This window comes from Manacus vitellinus, unplaced genomic scaffold, assembly GCF_001715985.3.
Source record: "Manacus vitellinus isolate BGI_N305 unplaced genomic scaffold, ASM171598v3 scaffold_13_pilon, whole genome shotgun sequence".
In the NCBI taxonomy this organism is placed as follows: domain Eukaryota; kingdom Metazoa; phylum Chordata; class Aves; order Passeriformes; family Pipridae; genus Manacus; species Manacus vitellinus.
Window position 1 is genome coordinate 11,176,232 of NW_021938999.1, and position 19,374 is coordinate 11,195,605.

Here is a 19,374-nt window from a genome sequence, read left to right on the forward strand (position 1 = left end):
GGCTCTTCTCAGGGAATGATCACATGGTTTTAGGGCAACTCCAAATGAATAGTTCTGTGCCTTATCTCTAACAGTACTGACTTAGGAATGAGCTCTTTAAGTATTTTCTAATGATGAGTCTAAATTAGTTCTCTCTGAGCCCTCTGTGGCTGTCACAGGACTGAGAGCTGGCTGCAAGACTGGATCAAGCTTGATTTGGTTGAGGGGAGAGGGAAGGAGAAGTTGAACTGCACAGTTAAGCTGCGTTGTGTGATACCTTACCTGACTGTGCTCTATTAATGGGTGTGCCATCAACTGCACAGTCCCCTTTATCCCTGCTAGCTCAGAGTTAATGTGAACATTTATGTGCCATATAATCTCCCCAGTAACTGCAGCAGAGGCATTCCCTAGGTCTGACTGTGCCAAGGAGATGATATTCAAATACAGGGTTAGGTGGGATCTCTCTGGTAGGAGAATTGCCAAGGGAATGCTCTTCAGTTTTGTCAACAAAAAAATTGGAGTTTACTGAAATGAATTTATTTCATCAAATTTGAAACTGTCACAAATAACCATTTGATCAGAAAAATCATCCTCAGTCAGAACTATGTCTAATTTTTGCATATGGTTTGTATTAAGTGCTTGAAAAATGATTGCTTTTCAGCTGGAAATTAATTTGAGGCATGTGATAGATTTGAAATGTTGATTACTGCAAAGGTAGCATGTGCCTCTTTGCCCTTGCTGTACACTGCTCTCATAACTGCAATGGTTCACGCTTTCTACAGACCAAATTAACACTGTCTTACCTCCCAGAGGCAGGATTTTCCAAAAAAGGAAGTGTGGAGAGCTGTGTTGCTCGTGGTGGGGGTGGACACAGGCACTTGTGGCAGGTGGGAGTACAGACAGTGCTGGGCAGATCTGGCTCTATTTTTTATGCAAGAGAAGAAGGTATTTTAAACTCTCCTTCACCGTTGCCCTGTCCCACTCCATGTTCACTATTGTAACTGCTGACAGGTAAATGGAGGAAAATAATGGTGAGTTTGAGTTTTTACTTTTTGGCTATATTGGCATCATCAGTACTATCAGTTAAACCTGTTTTGTCTGATGATTACAGCTGCAGAGGCTTTAACAGTTTCTATTTAGATTTACCTTTAATGGGGTATCTTGTCTGACATGGGTTCTGGTAGCTGTGTATGGCATGTTTGAGCTTTCTGTGTTAAAAAATATCAAAGAGAGAAAAGAAACAAAGAGCAGGGACACAAACCCAGGACAGGGTAAAGAAGACATCAGCAACTGTATTAGGCCAAGCTGTAAGGAGACATAAGAGGAGTTAGTCCCTGGACACCGCAATCACTCTGGAGTTGACTAAGGTTCATGCAGGAGACATTTGCTGAATGTGACTGCCATCCTGGGATTCACCTCATCTTGCACTTTTAAATCCATCTCCCAGAGTTAAGCTTCAGCATTGTCAGACTGATCAGCAGATATGTGTGCATTGTATTACCAGGCTCTCTTTGTGCTGCCTCTGAAATAACAGCAGGCCGTGTCCCTTCCTAAGAGGAGAGGATTTTGAATTGGCTTGATTTCTCAGGGATGGATTATTGCAATTCTTTGTTTGCAGGAGTTACCAACTGTGTTATCTCTCGAATGCAGCTGATACAGGATGCAGCAGCTCACAGTCTTTTGGGCACTCAGTTGTTTCAACATAATATTCCAATTTTAAAATCTCTGTGCTGGCTTCTGGTGAAATTTTGTGACAGGATCAAAGTCCTCCTACTAGTATAGGATATGTCAGATGTTACACCCCTTCCCTTTGCTCTCTGGTAGCATGTTCCTCACTGCTCAGCAAGATCATAATTATTATTGTAAAGGTATGCAGAACGAGAGAGCATCTGCTTCCTGAAGGGTGTCTGGTGAAGGACCTTCCTAACGCAAAAGAGGATAATAAGAAAAGGAGAAAATCACAAGCAAGAGGGCCCAAAGACCCGAACCTAAAAAACAACCAATACATGAGGCAGTGATAGGAGTCAGACACATTGATTGATAAGGATATATGGATACAAAAAGGTTAATTTTGGTAAGATTATCTGATCGGAAAAGGAAAAGGGGGAAGCCATAAACCAAACAGACAGAGATTCAAACCTGGCAGACAACTGCAGTGGAGAAAAAGACGAGAAACCAACCTTGATGTGAGCAGCCAGCAAGGCAGCCTGCTTAGAAAGGGAAAACTGTTAAACAGAAGAAATTGTCTGCTAAAAAAACTCTGACAGAGAAAGGCCTGCCAACCTGGAGCTGCGATTCTGGGAACCAGAAACAGCCTTGAAAAGTGCTGCTGGCCTCTTGGAAGTGCAACCAGGTTACCTACAAACTGGGGGGCATGGGAAGGAGCCAGTCCATCCAGTCATTTCAGACTCATGGTCCCTCCTCCCATCTGTGTGAGGCACTTATGCTCCCTGCATGTCACATCCATTTCTTGTGTTTGGTACTGATCCGACATCTAAAACTGCAACAGCTTAAGTACTGTGGGGGTATTCATTCATCATTATCCCAAAACACCTCAGGATATCTCAGCTTGTTCTAACTTTCTGTCTTTCCTCCGCTTTTTTTGTTTTGTTACTCTTCTGACACTTTAATGATATCAAAAGTTATCAAAAGGTAGCTCTGAAAGACACATTTAAAAGGGAAAGGTCAAAATTACTCTCCTGTCTTCCCTATCTCTATCAGTAATTTATTCAGCTTTTACAGTGTGCTGCCTGGTTTTGGCACAGCTCCTTCATCTGTGTCCATGGTAGCCAATGTTTATGAGCAATGACACAGGCCTGTGACATTTAACTGCTGAAATCAGCCCAAATTGAATGCATTCAGCCAAGTGCAGCAGAGGCTGAGACCCCATGGAAAGCTCGGAATGATGTGCTCAGAGCAGTTGTTCAGACTTTGCCATGTGTGAAATACCCTTTTATCAAAGGGACCTCCACTGCCCTCCCCAAATCCTACAAAAATACCCGCAAATATTGAAGCAAATGGCAGGTGACCTCTGCACTCTGCAGAAACAATCCCCCCTCACCTTCAGTACCACATAGCTGATGACGTGGGAGCTGAGCCTTTTCTTTCTAATCTGCATCATTTTTTCCTAAATTACTTCCTTCTCTTTGTGGGGGCAAGTATGAAAGTAATTTTGCACGTTTGCAAATATTTCTAAGCAACGTGGGGATAATGCTCCTCAAAGTGTCGAGGCCTGCAAGCTTGAGCTGTCATTACCAGAGAAACAGCAGGAAAAGCTACACTAGGACTGTGTCTGAACACATGGGCACAGTGTCTTGCTGATGAACAAGCTATTTAAGATTTAGAAAGATGTTGCCCTTCTGAGCACTTAGTTCTTCAGATTACTATAGAAACACAACTTTTCAGAGCCCTGGTCTGAAAGAGGAAAGAGGGAAGGGGAAAGACATTGAAGTATAGGAAGGAAGAAAGAGATGAATGCTGCATATTGCCTTAAAAACTGGTCTACATATTTATTTCATTTCAGTTATCTTAAGATGATTCTTAATGCACAGCAAGTTACTATCTCCAACTCCTAGAGAGACAGTTACTCACTTTTTAGTTGCAGTTGTCTGAAATAGTTTGACTTTGAATGATTATTTATTATATTTCAAAGTTATGTGGCTTTACATCCTATCCAGAACAGAAACCAGTGTTCTACATTTGAATACATATTGCTTCTATACTATTGCTACATAGTAAGATTAGAAGCAGAAAGGTACAAACTTATGTCAATAGCCTGAGACAGAAGAGTAGGCACTGCCTTTCTTTCTTTGTTTGTTTGTTTTTCAACTGCCTGCTAAAAACTAGAAATTTGGTGCTGTATTCCTAAAGCCTACAATCCAGCCCTGCACAGCTGAGCAGGGCAAGCCCTCTTCCCCCCATCTCCCACAAAGCCATTCAGGCTCTCCAGTCCCATTGTCAATATCAGTCAGTGATTCCCAGAACCCCCCTACTAATTTGTTTTATTAAAGAAGTGAACTTTATTCCCTGTGAATTACAGAGCATGAATTGCAAGCATGGATGCCTTGCAAGAAGATAGATTTTTTTGTGGAATAAGTTTTTGTGAAGCTAAGTCCAATGCCAGTAAACTTCTATGGGTCAGTTCTAGAGAAGACCAGACTCATCAGTCATCTCCCCTCCATACTCTGGATTATCTCTCTCTTTTCCCTTGCATTCTCAACTCTTTTAAAGTAATTTGTATTTTTTTTTTTTTAAATCTCTCTAAGTAGCTTGACACACTTTCCAGCTAACCTCTTTCTGTTCTCTGCTGGTGCTTTCCCATGTCTTGCTTTCTCCCATTAGGATGTAAGAAGGAACTAAAAAGGAAGACTTAGAATTGTTTTCATTCGACTTTTAGCTGTATATTTATGCTTTTGCTAGATAAAATGATTTAGCTCAGAAATTAGTGTTCTACTTTACATTTAGGGGAAATGCACTGTACCATGTGATCATGTATGCCTTGGAGATGATTTGCCAAATAAATTTAGATGACATAATTACAGACACCAATCCAGCCACCACTATAACTTTATTCATTATTCTTTTTTTAAGTCTCACTTTATGGACATTATCTCTGTATACAAGGGCTGAAGGCAATCTAGAATTGATGCCCCAGAGCAGTAACAGCCCTTGGTCAGGTAGAGAAATCAGAACAAAGATCAGAGAGCAATGAGAAGCCACAGTGCCCTCTAAACTAAACTCATATCTATGTATTATGTCTTGCCAAAACTAGAATTCATAACATAACAATGTTATCCGTACTGACTTAGGCACAGTAGTGTCATCCTCTTCATGCACAGATTGTTTTCAAAATTGCCAGAGAAATAGTGATTCTGGTAGAATAGGCACCCACACATCCAGAATATGCATCAGTGGTAGGTTTCTAGTGATAAAACTTCATCCATTTAAAAGAAAATCACACTGGTCCAGTCCGAAGTCTTTTTGACGTAATTGCTTTGGGAACTGAAAGCAATGAAAGACAAACTACATTCTAAATATTTTCTGACAGAAAAGGTTTCTCTAATCATTCAGGAGAAGAGACAGGCATCACGATCTCAGATTATGCAGTTTCCAAGCAATCACAACAACCCACCAGGGAAGAGAAGTCATTTTCCTGAGAAAGGCACCTGAACATCTTTTCATCATTTAGCTTGTACCACTACATTTCCAGATTCATCTGGTGGAGAATGCTAATGAACTCCCTGGACTACCTGTACCCTACAACCCTGACAACAGTTGGGTTTTTTTTAGTACTCAGTAATGTGTCATATTTATCAATAATTTCCATAGGATCACCCTAAAGAAGTCATAGTTTAACTGCTAGAACTGTTATAAGGTTCTGGATGCAAAAATTTCTGTTCCAATCTCCCTGAAATGGAAAATGACCATGCAGATAGTGAGATCTGGAAGCACAGACACCTCTTTGTGTGCTCTTGTGCAGGCAGAGGCAAACATATTTCTGCTCTGAGCCCAGAGCCAGCCCTGTACTCTGCTAGCATGGCACTGAACCAGAGAAGGTGCAACTCTCTCAGCAGGATGTGTGAGGGGGGGTAAGCCTTATCTTACCTGTAGCTGTGCATCTTCTTCTTGGACATAGATCAGCACAGCCTGAAAAACTCTTACCCTACCTAAGTGGCAAAATCTCTGAGGGGCAGATGAGAAACAGACTGATTTCCTGACCTGTGATCCATACTCCAACTGACAAACCACACTGCCTCTTCTATGAGGACTTTGGTCATGATGTGAAAAAAATAATAAAAATATCTGGGTTTTATTGTATTGGTTGCAGAAGGACAGTTCACTTTAACACTGGGGGACATTATCAGTAGGCAACCTGAGTATGGAGAAATGTGTTATTATTTAAATATCTCCAAGACACCTGGACTCAGACGGTGAGAAAAATTCTGAGAAGAAAATCAAGTTACAATTTATAGCAATTCCACATCAGAGAATGTGGGGAGAGATAATATTTCTTACTATTAGAGACAAGGCCCACAGGAAGGTTACCTCTCCATTTGACTGCCTGATGGAGACGAAAATAGAGAGAAAAGCTTTCAGGCCAAAAACCCTTTGGGTAGGATGAAAAGCCTAAGACTAGGATGCTAGTCTAATAAGATGTTACCAACTCATCAAAGGCCCACTTTGCTTATATTCTTAAATCATCACAGATGTGACTCCTATTTAAACAACCCTTTTCTTGAACATTTTACATCAAAGTCTATTGAATGCAAGCAAGGCTTTCTTAAGCCTCGGACAATGTAGTCTCAGCTTCTCAGCAGTCTCAAAAGCAAGTAGATTCATTCAGTATCAGGTCTTTGCACTGAAGAAAGACTGAACAGCCTTTTTTTTTTTATTCTACAGACAAAAAAACCACAGCAAGTGCTACTTCTTAAGAATGCAGTCTGGATTACAGGGAAACTCTCATATTCTGACCCATGAGCAAAAAAAAAAAAGAAAAAAAGGCCCAAAGAGTCCTACTTCTTTGACATCAACCCAAGGATGGTTTTCCCTTCCTGGCTGCTGGTTGTGCTCTGTGAGTGCAAACCAGAGCTCTGCATCAATCAGACACAACAAGAGACATGCAAACTGGGGTGTGAGGACATTTACTAGACTGAAAGTTCAGTTAAATGAAGCAAAACTGGGGTAGTACTGAGTTTCTTGCATGTCCTTCAGTGCAAAATTAAGGTGAGGCTCAAAACATCCAATTCCAGCATTTCTGGATCAACAGCTGTAGGTTAAAATGCTATTACATTGGTGCAGAAATGAACCAGTCTGCTGCAGCACAAGTGCCAGCCAAAAGCCTGTACAACTAGGATGACCTTTTTCAAGTTTTTGTGTATATCTTAAGACTTCACCAGTCAAAATGCCTTTCTGATATGGGGAAATCCGGAAATTCCTTTCAGATAGGACTGCAGCTACTTCCCTGCCAAAAAAAAATCTCTAAAACACATTAATATAAAAAATAAGACAATGACGAAGTCCCACAGAAATGTTCAAAATGTTTCATGGATATATAGTAAATAATGAATATTTCCTCATAATTGTAACATGTGTAACAGCTTTTAATTACCATTACATGGTAATTAAAATGGTAATGTGCTGCAGCACTGATCAAAAGCCTCCTCATTAATAACATCTAATGGACTACTCTTGTGCAGGTTTAGGAACATGTAGGCATGTACTCAGTGGGTCTGCTGTATCCCTGATGTATCAGAAATATGGTGCACAGAAATATCCAAGACCTAACTGCACTCTCCCATCTCACATCATGTAGTTGCACCACCCACCCTACAGCTGGATCACAGCTCTGTTGCTCATGATCAGTGCTATCTGTGCTCAAGTAAGAACCTAAACTGCAGATGCATGGCCAAAACATGATACAAAATGTCTGGGGCAGATGCAAAATATCGCAGAACTCGCTGGGCTTCCTATCATGTCTTCTCCTCAAAACTCTTCTTAAAATCAAGCTTCAGTACACCCTTTTGGAATATAGAGACCACCAGCCTTCAAGCTGATCTAGTGCCCCGTCAGTGGTCAATCCATCTAAAAACACAGCCTTCCTGGCCTCATAGTGCAGGGAAGCAACAAGAAATACTATACTGAATGAGGTCCTGAGCGATCAGTTACTCAAATCCTGATAAAGGATGGACACTTCATGTGCACTTCATGTGCTCATTGTAAACACAGAGAAAAGTTGGGTTGGCTCCCCTAAACATTTTTAGTTGAAGCTCCAGAGCTGCAGTGTATTTGACTGCAGTTGGCATTGATATGGGGAAACTCGGAAATTTCTTTGATTCCAAAATTCAATTTAGAGAAACTTCATTAGGGTTTTTATATTTAACTGACAATAGACTGAAATGAAAGTGAGATGATGTTTATTGTTACAGAAACCAAAGTATCAGGAGTTAAGAGAACGGGAAGGCAGACTCAAGTAAGGGCTAATTCCTTGTGCTCAGACAAACATTACATATAGTACAAAAGTAAGAAGAAATACAAAAAGCATACAGGTAGAAAGCATTCTGCTGTCTTTCCTGCTACTAGTCGGGAACTCGAATTGCTTAAAAGTTGGTTGATGTTTTCTGAAGGTTTCTTCAGATTTTTTACACTTTTTAAAATCTAAGTGTGTTGGGGCCTCTCCAGCAGTGTTGAAACAAAAACCTTGTAGCATGGATTCTGTAAATTCAAGCACAGAGATTGGATTAAGGAGGACTTAAAATGATCATTAAAATGTACTTATTATACTCAGCTGTTTCAGTCTCTGTTCATGCTCTTTGTGCTCTTTGCTCTGTGGCGCTAACAATACATTCAGAAGACCAGGTTACTGCTGATTTGTGGCTGTTGCAGAGATCAGTGAATTAAACACTGCTGAGCATAGTGGGTTTTTTGTGAGGATTCTTTTTGCTAAGAATAGAGTGAAAAGTGGTCACATTTTTTTTTACAGAGATGATCTGGATAAGATGGTCTCTGTAAAAAATTGCTGAAGATATACCTTATCCCTGCGGTGACAAGAGAGCATATCTGCTGTCAGGTTCACTTGCTTTTTTTGGATGCCCAGAGAGAGCTTCCCGCAATTGCAGAGACACGTGGGTGAAGATAGTTTCATTTTGGCTAAGTTGCCATAGGGATTCTGCAGCTGGAGCTGCAGGAGAGCAAGTTGTCACTTGCCATTAGCTTTGTTTTGATCCTGCAGGCCAGTATGCATCTTAGCTACTGCCTGGTTAACTCCTCTGCTGCTGATGTGGGGAGAACAGCTGGAATACAGGCAGTCAGTTCCTGCCACTGCTGGAGCTCACCTGGTCATTTGTGCCTTATTGAAGACTCAAAGTAAGAAATGATAAAGCTGTAATAAGCATTAGTTACTCAGTGTACTTGAAATTAGGAGTCTCTTGCAGCTGGGCTATGCCATCCCATTGCAGGACCCACTTTCATTTAAGGCCATGCAGTGCACTGGAGGAGCATGTTCTTAGCAAAGAGACCAGGGGATGAGTAATGTACTGTACTTTCTGTCCAGAGCTTGTAAGGGATGCTAGTATCTCTCTATATTATTTTAATAACTGCCCATTCTTAAGCTAGACTTGAAAACTTTTGCTTCCAGGTATGCTCCAAGGTATGTTTCCCTTTCCCATGACTGGTGAGAAGTATGGAGAAGTATGTCTACATAATCTAGGACACAGGCATATGAGCTGCTGAAAGAAACGGCTGCTGAAATTAAATGAGAATAGTTGGGCTTGCCTTTTGCCTTACTCATTTCAGTCCATTTTAATAATGTCTAACACTCAGTGCTTTGTGTGTTTCTCCAGAGACTGGAATGGCCATAACATAGACCACAAAAGCTGAGACTAAAGAATTGCCTGTGTGACAGAGAAATCCCAAAGAAGATGGAAAATGTTGCAAGTATTTTGTCATCAAACTAATGCTTTGTTAATTACTCTGCTTGGATGGACCTGGTGACCAGTCCAAGTCTATGTGGATAGATGAGTAAACCCAGGGAATGGTGTGGGATTTTGGCATGCAGTGGACTGTTCTGAGTGATATAAACAACACTATTTTCCGAGGCCCTTCCTGTGGTAACACTAAACTGATCTCTTGTGAAATAGTCCCCTCTTCTTCTGAGCCACTGTAAAAGGAGATAAAACAAGTGTAAGGCAGAAGCCCTGAGCAGACTCCAGCCTAAACAGAGGAGATGGGGAATCCAATCCAGGTCTTCGGCTGCGTGGAAGGAGAGGTGGCACTGACTGTTTTTAGACTCTTGCAGAGCACATACTAAAAACACGAAGAGGGTAGTAATTTCTTTTTAAAGACAGTTTTAACACTTAATGGAAACAGTATGAATATTGAATTCTGGTGAACTCAATGATTCAGAAAGACAGAGTGAAGCCTGTTTGTCTGTCTGCCCTAGAACAGACTGCCCCCCACACCCTCCATTTCAATTCTAATGAAGACTTGCATTTGCAAGGATGCTGGGTGGGAGTTCATATTTAAGGCTCCTATTTTTTCCATCAGTAAGGTGCTGTATGAGCTCCTTTCAGAGCCCTTACCTTTGCAAGAATGGCTGATGTTAGTTACAGCCTGAGAGATACAGGAGAAAATGTGAGCATTAGTCTTTCTCATACTACACATACTTCATGCTGACTTCCTTCACATGAGGTTTAGCAACTGATACTGCACATTAAAAAATCAGATGGTTTTCCCTAAGGCTATCACATCCACTGATTAAATCAAACACGCACAAGAGTTATACAGGGAGGCTGACAGTGCGTTTGAAACCACTGTACTTCAAATACAGGCTGATGCACATCAGTTCAGGATGATAATATTTTTTTCCTGTAGAACTTTGTTCCAGGCATCCTGGTGGCATTTAAGCATATGTTTTACATTAAGTATGTTGGGTTCTGCTACAGGCCACCTGACCAGAAAGACATACTCACCCCCGACCAGGAATACCGAGTGGATGAGGCCCTCCGTACACAGATAGGAACAGCCTCATGTCCACAAGTCCTTGTCCTCGTGGAGGACTTCAACGGCCCAAATAGCTGTTGGAGGGACAAAACAGCAGGGCTGTGCTCATTTGCTAGGCTGTAGCCAGCATTACTAGGGTGAAGCTCTAGGACAAGGAGAAAGGAACAAGAAGGAGCTTTCACATGCCCTGAACAAGGTGAGCAGCATTCAAAGTGGAGGCAGATTTTTACCTTCTGCGCCCAGTTAGACCTCAGGTCAGGAGCAGGGCTCTGGTCATCACTAAGTGGTGTAGCAAGTGGCCTCCTGTCCTGTCTGGGTTTGTTAATGGAGACTACAGTGCAAGCCACAGAACACCCAATAGTTGCTAAGTGGTCTATCAAGAACCAGACTGCAGTGTAAATGATACAATAAAAACATTGGAGAGGTTCTTTCCTCACCCCCCATAAATACAACTCAAGTGAAATATTATAGTTTTAAAAACTGACTTGCAAATATCTTTCTGCTTCAATATAATGCTTTAGAAGTGAAACATATCTTTGGGGTAACAGTGGGAGCTCCCAAACAAATTTAATACCAAAGCAATATATCTGAATTTTGTGTTAGAGATACAGTAGAAAGCAGAAGTGCTTTCTTGAATGAAAATCTAGTTATGTGATAAAATTCAGTCTTATTCAGAAGAATAATAAAGCTGAGCAAAGTTCCTTCACGTTTTCTGAGACGGTTACAGGTTCCTTGTGTTAGCAGTTAGACTAGATGGCAACACTATCCCACACAGCCTGGAAGTTATGAATTTTTCTTAGGTAAATAGTATGTGCTCATTCCCAAAAAGCTCTTGGGCCTCTAAGGTTACTGAGGAAGGCACAAAACCCAAACCAACAGTCTCCATCACAGGAGAATGGGAAAACAGGTTACTGACATGAGAAAATTTCATTTTCCTTTTCTGTGACTGGTGTTTCCTTATGGCTCTGTGTAATGCTTGTCTGTGGGTGCTAGAATGAAGCTTAGCTGCAGGTGTTGCACAGGGATGTTCAGATGCACTTGAAACCTGTTTTGAATGATGCCGTTTCCATTCTCCACCGACACATCTTTGGCAGCTTGTAGACACTGCCAAGCTCTGCAAAGCACTGAAGCAGGGGTCAGTAGAAGGGGACTTATCTTTACTCTAAACATATAGATCCCCTAATTATTTCTGCTTGCTTCCCCATGGCTTCCTCAGTGCTTGTGGAGCTTCAGAATAGAGCTACTACTAAGAAATCGACTCCACCTGAATTAGCTGCTGGCTACCAATTTCACTCCTAGCTTTTGATAAAATATGTTAATGTGTATTTTGGCTAGCAGAAGCAGGTATGAAGCAGAGTATATTTTTCTTTTAACCTTTTCCTATCTTCTTGGAATATGCAGCTATGTAAAATCCTGACAGATGTTCCAAGCAGGCTTTCTTGCAGCATGTGTTCATCCTCCATCAATAACTTTGCATGCAGAGCGTGGGATCATCCCAGCAATATGTACCAAGTTTTCTTAATTCTTGAGTTATCTCTTACTGCCATTGAGTCAAGTGTGTTCTTTTAAGCCAGTGCTGCTCATGCAGTGACTGTGAAGGACAGAAGGTGGCTCAGGATCCCTCATGGAGTAGCCCATGGTGCCAGGAGCCTAAGCAGCTTCATTTTCACCACTGCAGCACCAGTCCAGCTCCAAACAATGCTGAAGCACAAGCAGAAACTTCCTTTACCCTAACAGCATCATGTTCTCAGGCAGGAAGTCAGTGCCTTCTGCATTATTCTGTGAACATGTGACAACCCATCAGGACATACAGGACATCTGCATCACTGAGCATTTCTTCCATGCCTGGATTCAAGAATCACTGATGCTGTTGGGTTTTATCTGCTATGGCAGTCTCAGTAACAATGACAATTTGAAAAAGAACAACATTGACATATCAATTTCTGCATTAGGCTAGGTTGGAGTAGGGGTCATTCTCTTTTGAGCCATAGCTGTATTTTAATCGTGACACTTTCAAAATCATGACTTGATTCATAAATAATTGATGTGGCTGCTACACCATTTTGCCTTTGATCTTTTCAGAATGAAACATAATTCAACATATGCAGTGTCTTGAGACATGTAAACCACTAAAACTGAGGTACCAGTGAATACATATTGACAGAAATGTGGAGTTTGGCACCATCACTAGTTTCATGGAGAAAACAGTTACTGTAGTCTGGGAGTTTAAAATCATTAGTTGAAATGTCCTCAAATGAAAGCTCTTTTTGCTCACAGTTGCGAGAATTCTTCTTGATAGAGCATCAGCAGAACTTTTTTTCTTTTAAATCTTCTCATCTTTGCTACTGAATACAGATTTGGCTCCGACCTCTATTCTAGCTCAGCAACACTAAGTCAGTCCTCTTTTGTACAAAAGTAAAAATCACAGCCTCTCTCTCACATCAGTCCTCTGAGTCATGCTGAGCTAAAAGGGTCTAATCCAGAGTTCTTAGCCTGCCTGAACACTCTTCCTTGACTTCCTGTGGGCAACATCTCCATCCTCCTGGTCACTTGTAATCCAAGCACCATCATGGAACTCTTTGTTCTGAAATGATGTCTCATTCAGCACAGGACTTTTGCATCTATAACCCATCACCACACGACATCTCACTCTAACGGGAAATGTTGCCTGCATGTCTGATCAGCTCATGGTCTCAACCGACATTGTCCTTCCAATCAACACCACCTGCACTTAAAAACATTTTTATACATCTTCTTAAATACCAGCAGAGCTCTCTCTTTCCAGTCCCTTCCTTAACACTGCCTTTTGTTATGATATATACCAAGGAAAAGAAGAAACCCCAGTAATTTGATTTCTGCTACACTGTGATTGTGGTTTATTCTGGTGATCAACCTGATCTGTCTCCAGTCTATGTGTTTCTAGTTTTTTAAACTGCAATCTCATACGTACATATCAGAACAGAATATATAGGTCATAACTGTGAAGTATGTGATCATACCTAGGAATAAAATAATATTATACAAAGATCCTGGGGGATGATGGAGGAGAATCATCAAAACAGTAGTCTCAGTAGTTGGGCAAAGTCTGTTTTACATCAAGGGGTGCTGACAGACTGAATCACCCTCACTTATAACTTAGTAATTTTGACACAGGTAGATGAGCCACTTTCACTTAATCTGAAAAGGGCAAATACACTTGTCATCTATATGGTCCAATAAATAGCCTGTTTATCACAAACTTCTTGCACAAAGAGGTAAATTAAGGGGGCCAACAACTGCTGGACCTACAGATGGGGAATACAAAACAGAAGCTTGAAGGTGGAATATGATGTTCACTATGTGGTGTCAGTGAAATACGGCATGTGGTTTCAGGACTGATTTTTAAATACTCAGTTTTGACTATTAAAAGAATAACAAGCAAAAATACTGTTTGCATGTCACAAGCAGAGGGTATCACAGAATCACAGAATCAACTAGGCTGGGAAAGACCTCTGAGATCATTGAGTCCAACCTATGATAACACCATCCTGTGAACCAGACCATGGCACTAAGTGCCACATCCAGTCTTTTCTTAAACACCTCCAGGAATAGTGAGTCCACCACCTCCCTGGACAGACCATTCCAATGCCCAATCACTTTTTATGTGAAGGGCGTGATCCCTTGGTTGTCCTGTATGTGCCGTGTGTGTGCACTCATGATGATCTGTTCCATAACCTTAACAGGCACTGTGGTAATTTGGCCTAGGCCTTCCTTGGTGACCAGTTTGTAACCAAGGAAGTGCCCAGATTTACCCGGTATTCCTTACGATTTTTACGTAAGCCAGGGTGTAAGAAGAAAGGAGGAGAGGCCTTCGCTCTCTTTCCTTCCGGCGGCTTGGAGGTGCAGGTTCCCTGCTGTTGAGTCTGTCGTGTTGGGGAGCGAGGCCTGGTAAGGCCTGGTAAGGCCTTGCTGACCTTGGGAGACGAAGGTTGCCGGCAGTTGCTCCAGCGTGACTCTCCGTTGTCCCAAGGAGAGTAGTAAGATATTCTTTGCTAATTCTTTTAGTTGCTAGATCTTGAGCTATTGATCGGTATATATATATATTTTATTTTGGTTTTGTTCCTTTTTCCCTTCCCCCTTCCCTTTCCATTTTCCTTGGGAAATTGTATATACATTTCAATTGTATATAACTGTAATATAAGTGTAAATATATTTATATATATTGCTTTAGCTGTCTCTCTCTCGTTTCATTTTTTCTTGTTTTTTTTTCCCCTCTTCTCCCTGAGGTTTGGGGGGGGGGCTTCTTGTGGTAAGGTTTGGAGACTTGGCAGAGAGCCAGCTTCAAACCATATCAGGCACTAAGATTAGGCTAAGAGGCCTGTAGTTCCCTGGATCCTCCTTCCACCCCTTCTTCTGGATGGGTGTCACATTGGCCAACCTCCAGTCATCTGAGACCTTCCTGGTCAGCCAGGACCGATAAGAATGACAGAGAGTGGCTCAACAAGCTCTTCCGCCAACTCCCTCATCACCCTAAGACAGATCCCATCTGGTCCCATAGACTTCTGAGCATCTAAGTGGCTCAGCGGGTCACTAACTGCTTTCTCCTGGGCTACAGGGGGCTTATTCTTCTCCCTGTCCCTGTCTGCCAGCTCAGGAGGCCAGTTGTCCTGAGGACGACTTGTCTTACTTTTGAAAACTGATACAAAGAATGCGTAAAGTACCTCAGCCTTTTCCTCATCTTTGGTAACTCTATTCCCCTCCACATCCAACAAAGAATGGAGGTTTTCCTTGCCCCTCCTTTTGCTATTAATGTATTTATAAAACCACTTTTTATTATCCTTTACAGAAGTGGCCAGAATAAATTCTAATTCAGCTTTCTCCTTTCTAATTTTGTTTCTGCATGACCTAAGGACATCCTTAAACACTTCCTGAGTTGCCTGCTCATTTTTCCAAAGGTGAAACCCCCTCTTTTTTCCCCCTGAGTTCCTGCAAAAGCTCTCTGCCCATCCATGCTGGTTGCCTTCCCTCCTGGCTCTTCTTTTGGCACATAGAGACAGCCTGTTCCTGTGCTGTCAAGATGTCCTTCTGGAATTATGTCAATCCTTCCTGGACCTCTTTGTTTTTAAGGGCTGTTTCCCAAGGTACTCTCCAAATCAGCATCTTGAGTAGGCTGAAGTCTGCCCTCCAAAAGTCCAGGGTAGAGGTTTTGTTGGTGCCTCTCCTTGTTTCACCAAGTACCGAAAATTCTATCGTTTCATGGCCACTCTACCCCAGATGGTCTGACTACCAGACCATACTAGTAAGTAAAGAGAAGAGAAAATATTTCTCAGTGCAGAAATTGTCAAAGGCAGAGCAGATTTTTCTATAGATAAAAGCTGAGTATAGGTTGGGTAGGTTAAGTGCTAGAATGCTTTCAGAAAAACTACAGTTGTTATAAATATTGACAAAGTAGCTGAAAGACATGAAGAAGAAAGAGGTCAGTCCTACATGGTCATTTATTGCTACCCAAAGGTATTGTAAGAAAAAATACTGTATCTACCAAGGTTTGTACAACTTTTCTCTCCAAATCATCTATTTTTTATTGTAGTTGAAAGAAACCACAACACAGTGGTGATAAATGCAATGGAAGATCTACCACCTAAAACTATCTTGCTTTCCTTTGCTTATCATTTAACAAACAGATACCTTTTCATTGATATAGTGAATTAGAAATGGGAGATTAATACATTATCACTGTTAGTCTTATTGGTTAATTGCTTTCATTTTACAAGTAAATTATTTCAGCTCAGTGCAAACAGCAAATCAATTTTTTTGCTACTGTCATTAGCACTAATCAATAATTAATTAGGAACATTAAAAATTGTTAGCGTGAATTTTTTCTCCTCTGCACTTATCTAAATGCCAAATTTATTTTGCTGAGAGGTTGGCATAAGACTGGGACAGCTACATGGTCGTGGAAAATAAGCTGAAGGAAAAGTTCAAGCTGAGAAGTAGATAGGATTTCTTATTAGTCTCAGTCAGTAGTCTATCTGACCAGGGCAAAATTTAGCTGCTTTTTTTAACTTTTCTAGATTAAAAATGTGTTTTTAAAGTTTAGTCCACAAATGTGATGACTCAGTTGATGCTTTCTCTTGCAGACTCAATATTTCATTGATTTTCCTTTTAAATATTAAATTAATGTTCAATTCTACACTGACAAAAAAGTGTTGGGGTCTATCTCTTATAATTTACTGGAAGATAGCAAAAAATAAATCCCACGAGAATAATATTGCTGTGATTACAAAACAGCAACCCACTCAACCGCTTTCAAAATAATACCAAACTTACATGAAAGAAAATCATCTCTCAATGAATGTTTCAGGAGTTATATGTTCAATTTAAGGAAAGCAGAACTCTCCCAACAGATTATGCTCCCTCAGAATGTGAGTCCTGCATCACAGGCAATTTCATGAGAGATAAAAAAACACTTTAAAGTTTCTAGGACGTCATGTCCCAGCACAGGAGACTCTGTAAATGGGGTAAAGCTGTAAGCCAAGGCTGTCAGCAGGCTCTGTTCAAGGTACCTCAGGATATGGGCAAAGATAAATGCAGTGTGATTTCCTTCTTGGCACTCCAGGGAGTTTAATATAGGTGAAAACAAGTTCAGGTTTACTTCAATTCACACTGGAATCTAGAAAGCTCCTGTATAAGCCTACAACTGAGGGAATGCAGTTACATAGAATTAATGATGGAATTATTAAAGGAATTAAGGGGTGTAAAGACCAAAACTCAGCCGTCAGCAGGAAGGAGTTTGATGGGGTTGAGCAGCAGGCCTTGGGCAATAGGGGCTGAGAGAAATCCCATCACCTGAGGACTGGACACTTTATCACAAGACCTATTAATGTTTAGCTATGTTCATTGTCCTGTCTCTTTTAGCAAGATATGGAAAGACTTTGTGATGATGTTATCAGACCATGTAGAAATCCCTTTGTTCTCTTACCCTCATGTGGTCCTAGCTAAGGGAAAATATTAACCACTTCTGTAACTGTAGCAGAAAATTGTGTAATCCTCTAGTTAGCATAATCCATCCCCTAATTAGCATAACCCGTCCTCTTTGTTAACATGTCCTGCCCCCAAGACCCTTATATTGCGAAGTGTGTATTCAGTAAAGATTCCAGTTTCTACCCCCCAATTGGGATCGATTAGTTATTGACCTCCTACAAAGGGGTCTCTAAAAAGTGCCTATGTACATGGCCCATGGGGGTACCCTGGTTAAAATCATGCAATTCAGACAATGAGCCCTAACCTCACCCCAGCACAGTTGCACGTATCTGGATTGGAGTAGTAAAGATCAGATGCCACGGGTTTGGTTCAGATGACCCAGGAGAAGTCTGGATTACAGATTTTGCATATTAGAAATGTATATATAGCAACATTAGTCATTAGCTACTCTCCCAACCTGGATCTGCATGTTTAGTTCAGGCTAATTTCTTCATCATTGAGGTGCCTTACCCTGCTGTCACTGCACTGAATAGCCACATCTTTTTCCATGGCACAGCTTAGAAGTGACAGACTGGCAAGTCCTTTCTGAAGTAAAACACTTTTACCAAACATCTTTTGTAGAAGTGCCAGTGTCCTATTCTAATACTCCGCACTATCACAAGCATTAATGGGCAGAACAACTCCTAACTCATAAGCATGTGCATACACGCTCACATACGTGTGTATACTCATATGCTCATAGTATAAATACAGATAGCATAATAATTGCCTTTGATTAACACCTGAGACAGTGTTACATTGGGCTGCATGACAGGGAGAATTAAAATACTGGTCTACAACTGAAAATTAAGTTTTCACTGTTAAAAAGTGCGTTGGCTGGCTGTAGGGTAATGCTTTGGCTCAGCACAGGACCCCATCAAACATCTTAAAAACTCTGCCTTTGTACATAACACATCACTCTGGCATTTTTCATGTTCCAGGAAACAGTGATGTGAGCTAAGTTGCATCACAATGACTGGTTGCATCATCCCATTTTTATGGGTACATCAAGCATGCCACAAAACCTTTGCTTTTTACTGAATTCTGAAAGAGGAATGGTAAGTCACTAACAGGTTAGATGCAGTCTCAAAAACAGAAGTTCATTTTTTACAATGCAGACACAAATGCCAGTTAAAGAAATTCATTAAGTCCAAACTCAGATGCCTAATCAATTCAGTCTATGTTCAGGCATTTAAGGAAGTAAACCAAGAATTTCCAGATAGAACTAACTTCAGCTAGAAATGGCATCACTTTGGTATGACTTTCATAATCTGAATATATAATGATAAATAAAAGGTTTTCCTTATGTATCTCTAGTGAAATTCATCTCCCTTGGCCTCCTGATCTATAAAGAATATCAAATAACTTATCAAAACTCAGCAGTTTTTTTTGCAAAAATGATACACTCTTGGTAAAATGTTCGCTGTGAGAATACATATGTTACTGCAATCTTCTACATACCTTCTTAGAGAAATAAGCATAGTAGTTAATATACTGATTTAACTGAGGATGTTGGTGGTAGGACATAATTTTCCCAGAAAAATAATTTGGAAAATAAACAGTGCCTAGAATTAATGGAAATGTAACTAAAAATTAAGATGTCTCCAGTATGAATTGACATTGTTTGTTGGCAGCTTGAGGAAAGATATTTTCTATCCCTCACCTTTAACAGATTGCTTCCCTTGAGGCCTAAATTCTAAGTAAACTGTTCTGATACTGTGCAACAGATTTGTCTGAGCAACCAGCTGAAATTCAGCAGTAATTGCCTATGGTGATATTTTTATCAAATCTCATTTGGAGATCTCAAACTCTGGATGGTTCATCATATATTTCTGTCTGCAAATTCTCTGCATTAGATACTATGGGAGTATTTAATCCATAGAAATACTGTTTTTCACA

The 19,374-nt window shown here is 40.8% G+C and overlaps 1 long non-coding RNA gene across 1 annotated transcript; it reads right to left on the minus strand.

The window, feature by feature from the left end:
• Positions 1 to 216: 216 nt before the first annotated feature.
• LOC115307176 lies at positions 217 to 19,101 on the minus strand. The gene is made up of 3 exons (XR_003915589.1): positions 18,937 to 19,101; positions 17,741 to 17,825; positions 217 to 1,529 (listed from the first exon to the last, which is right to left on the minus strand). It is a non-coding gene; the product is annotated as an uncharacterized LOC115307176 (long non-coding RNA).
• Positions 19,102 to 19,374: the final 273 nt, after the last annotated feature.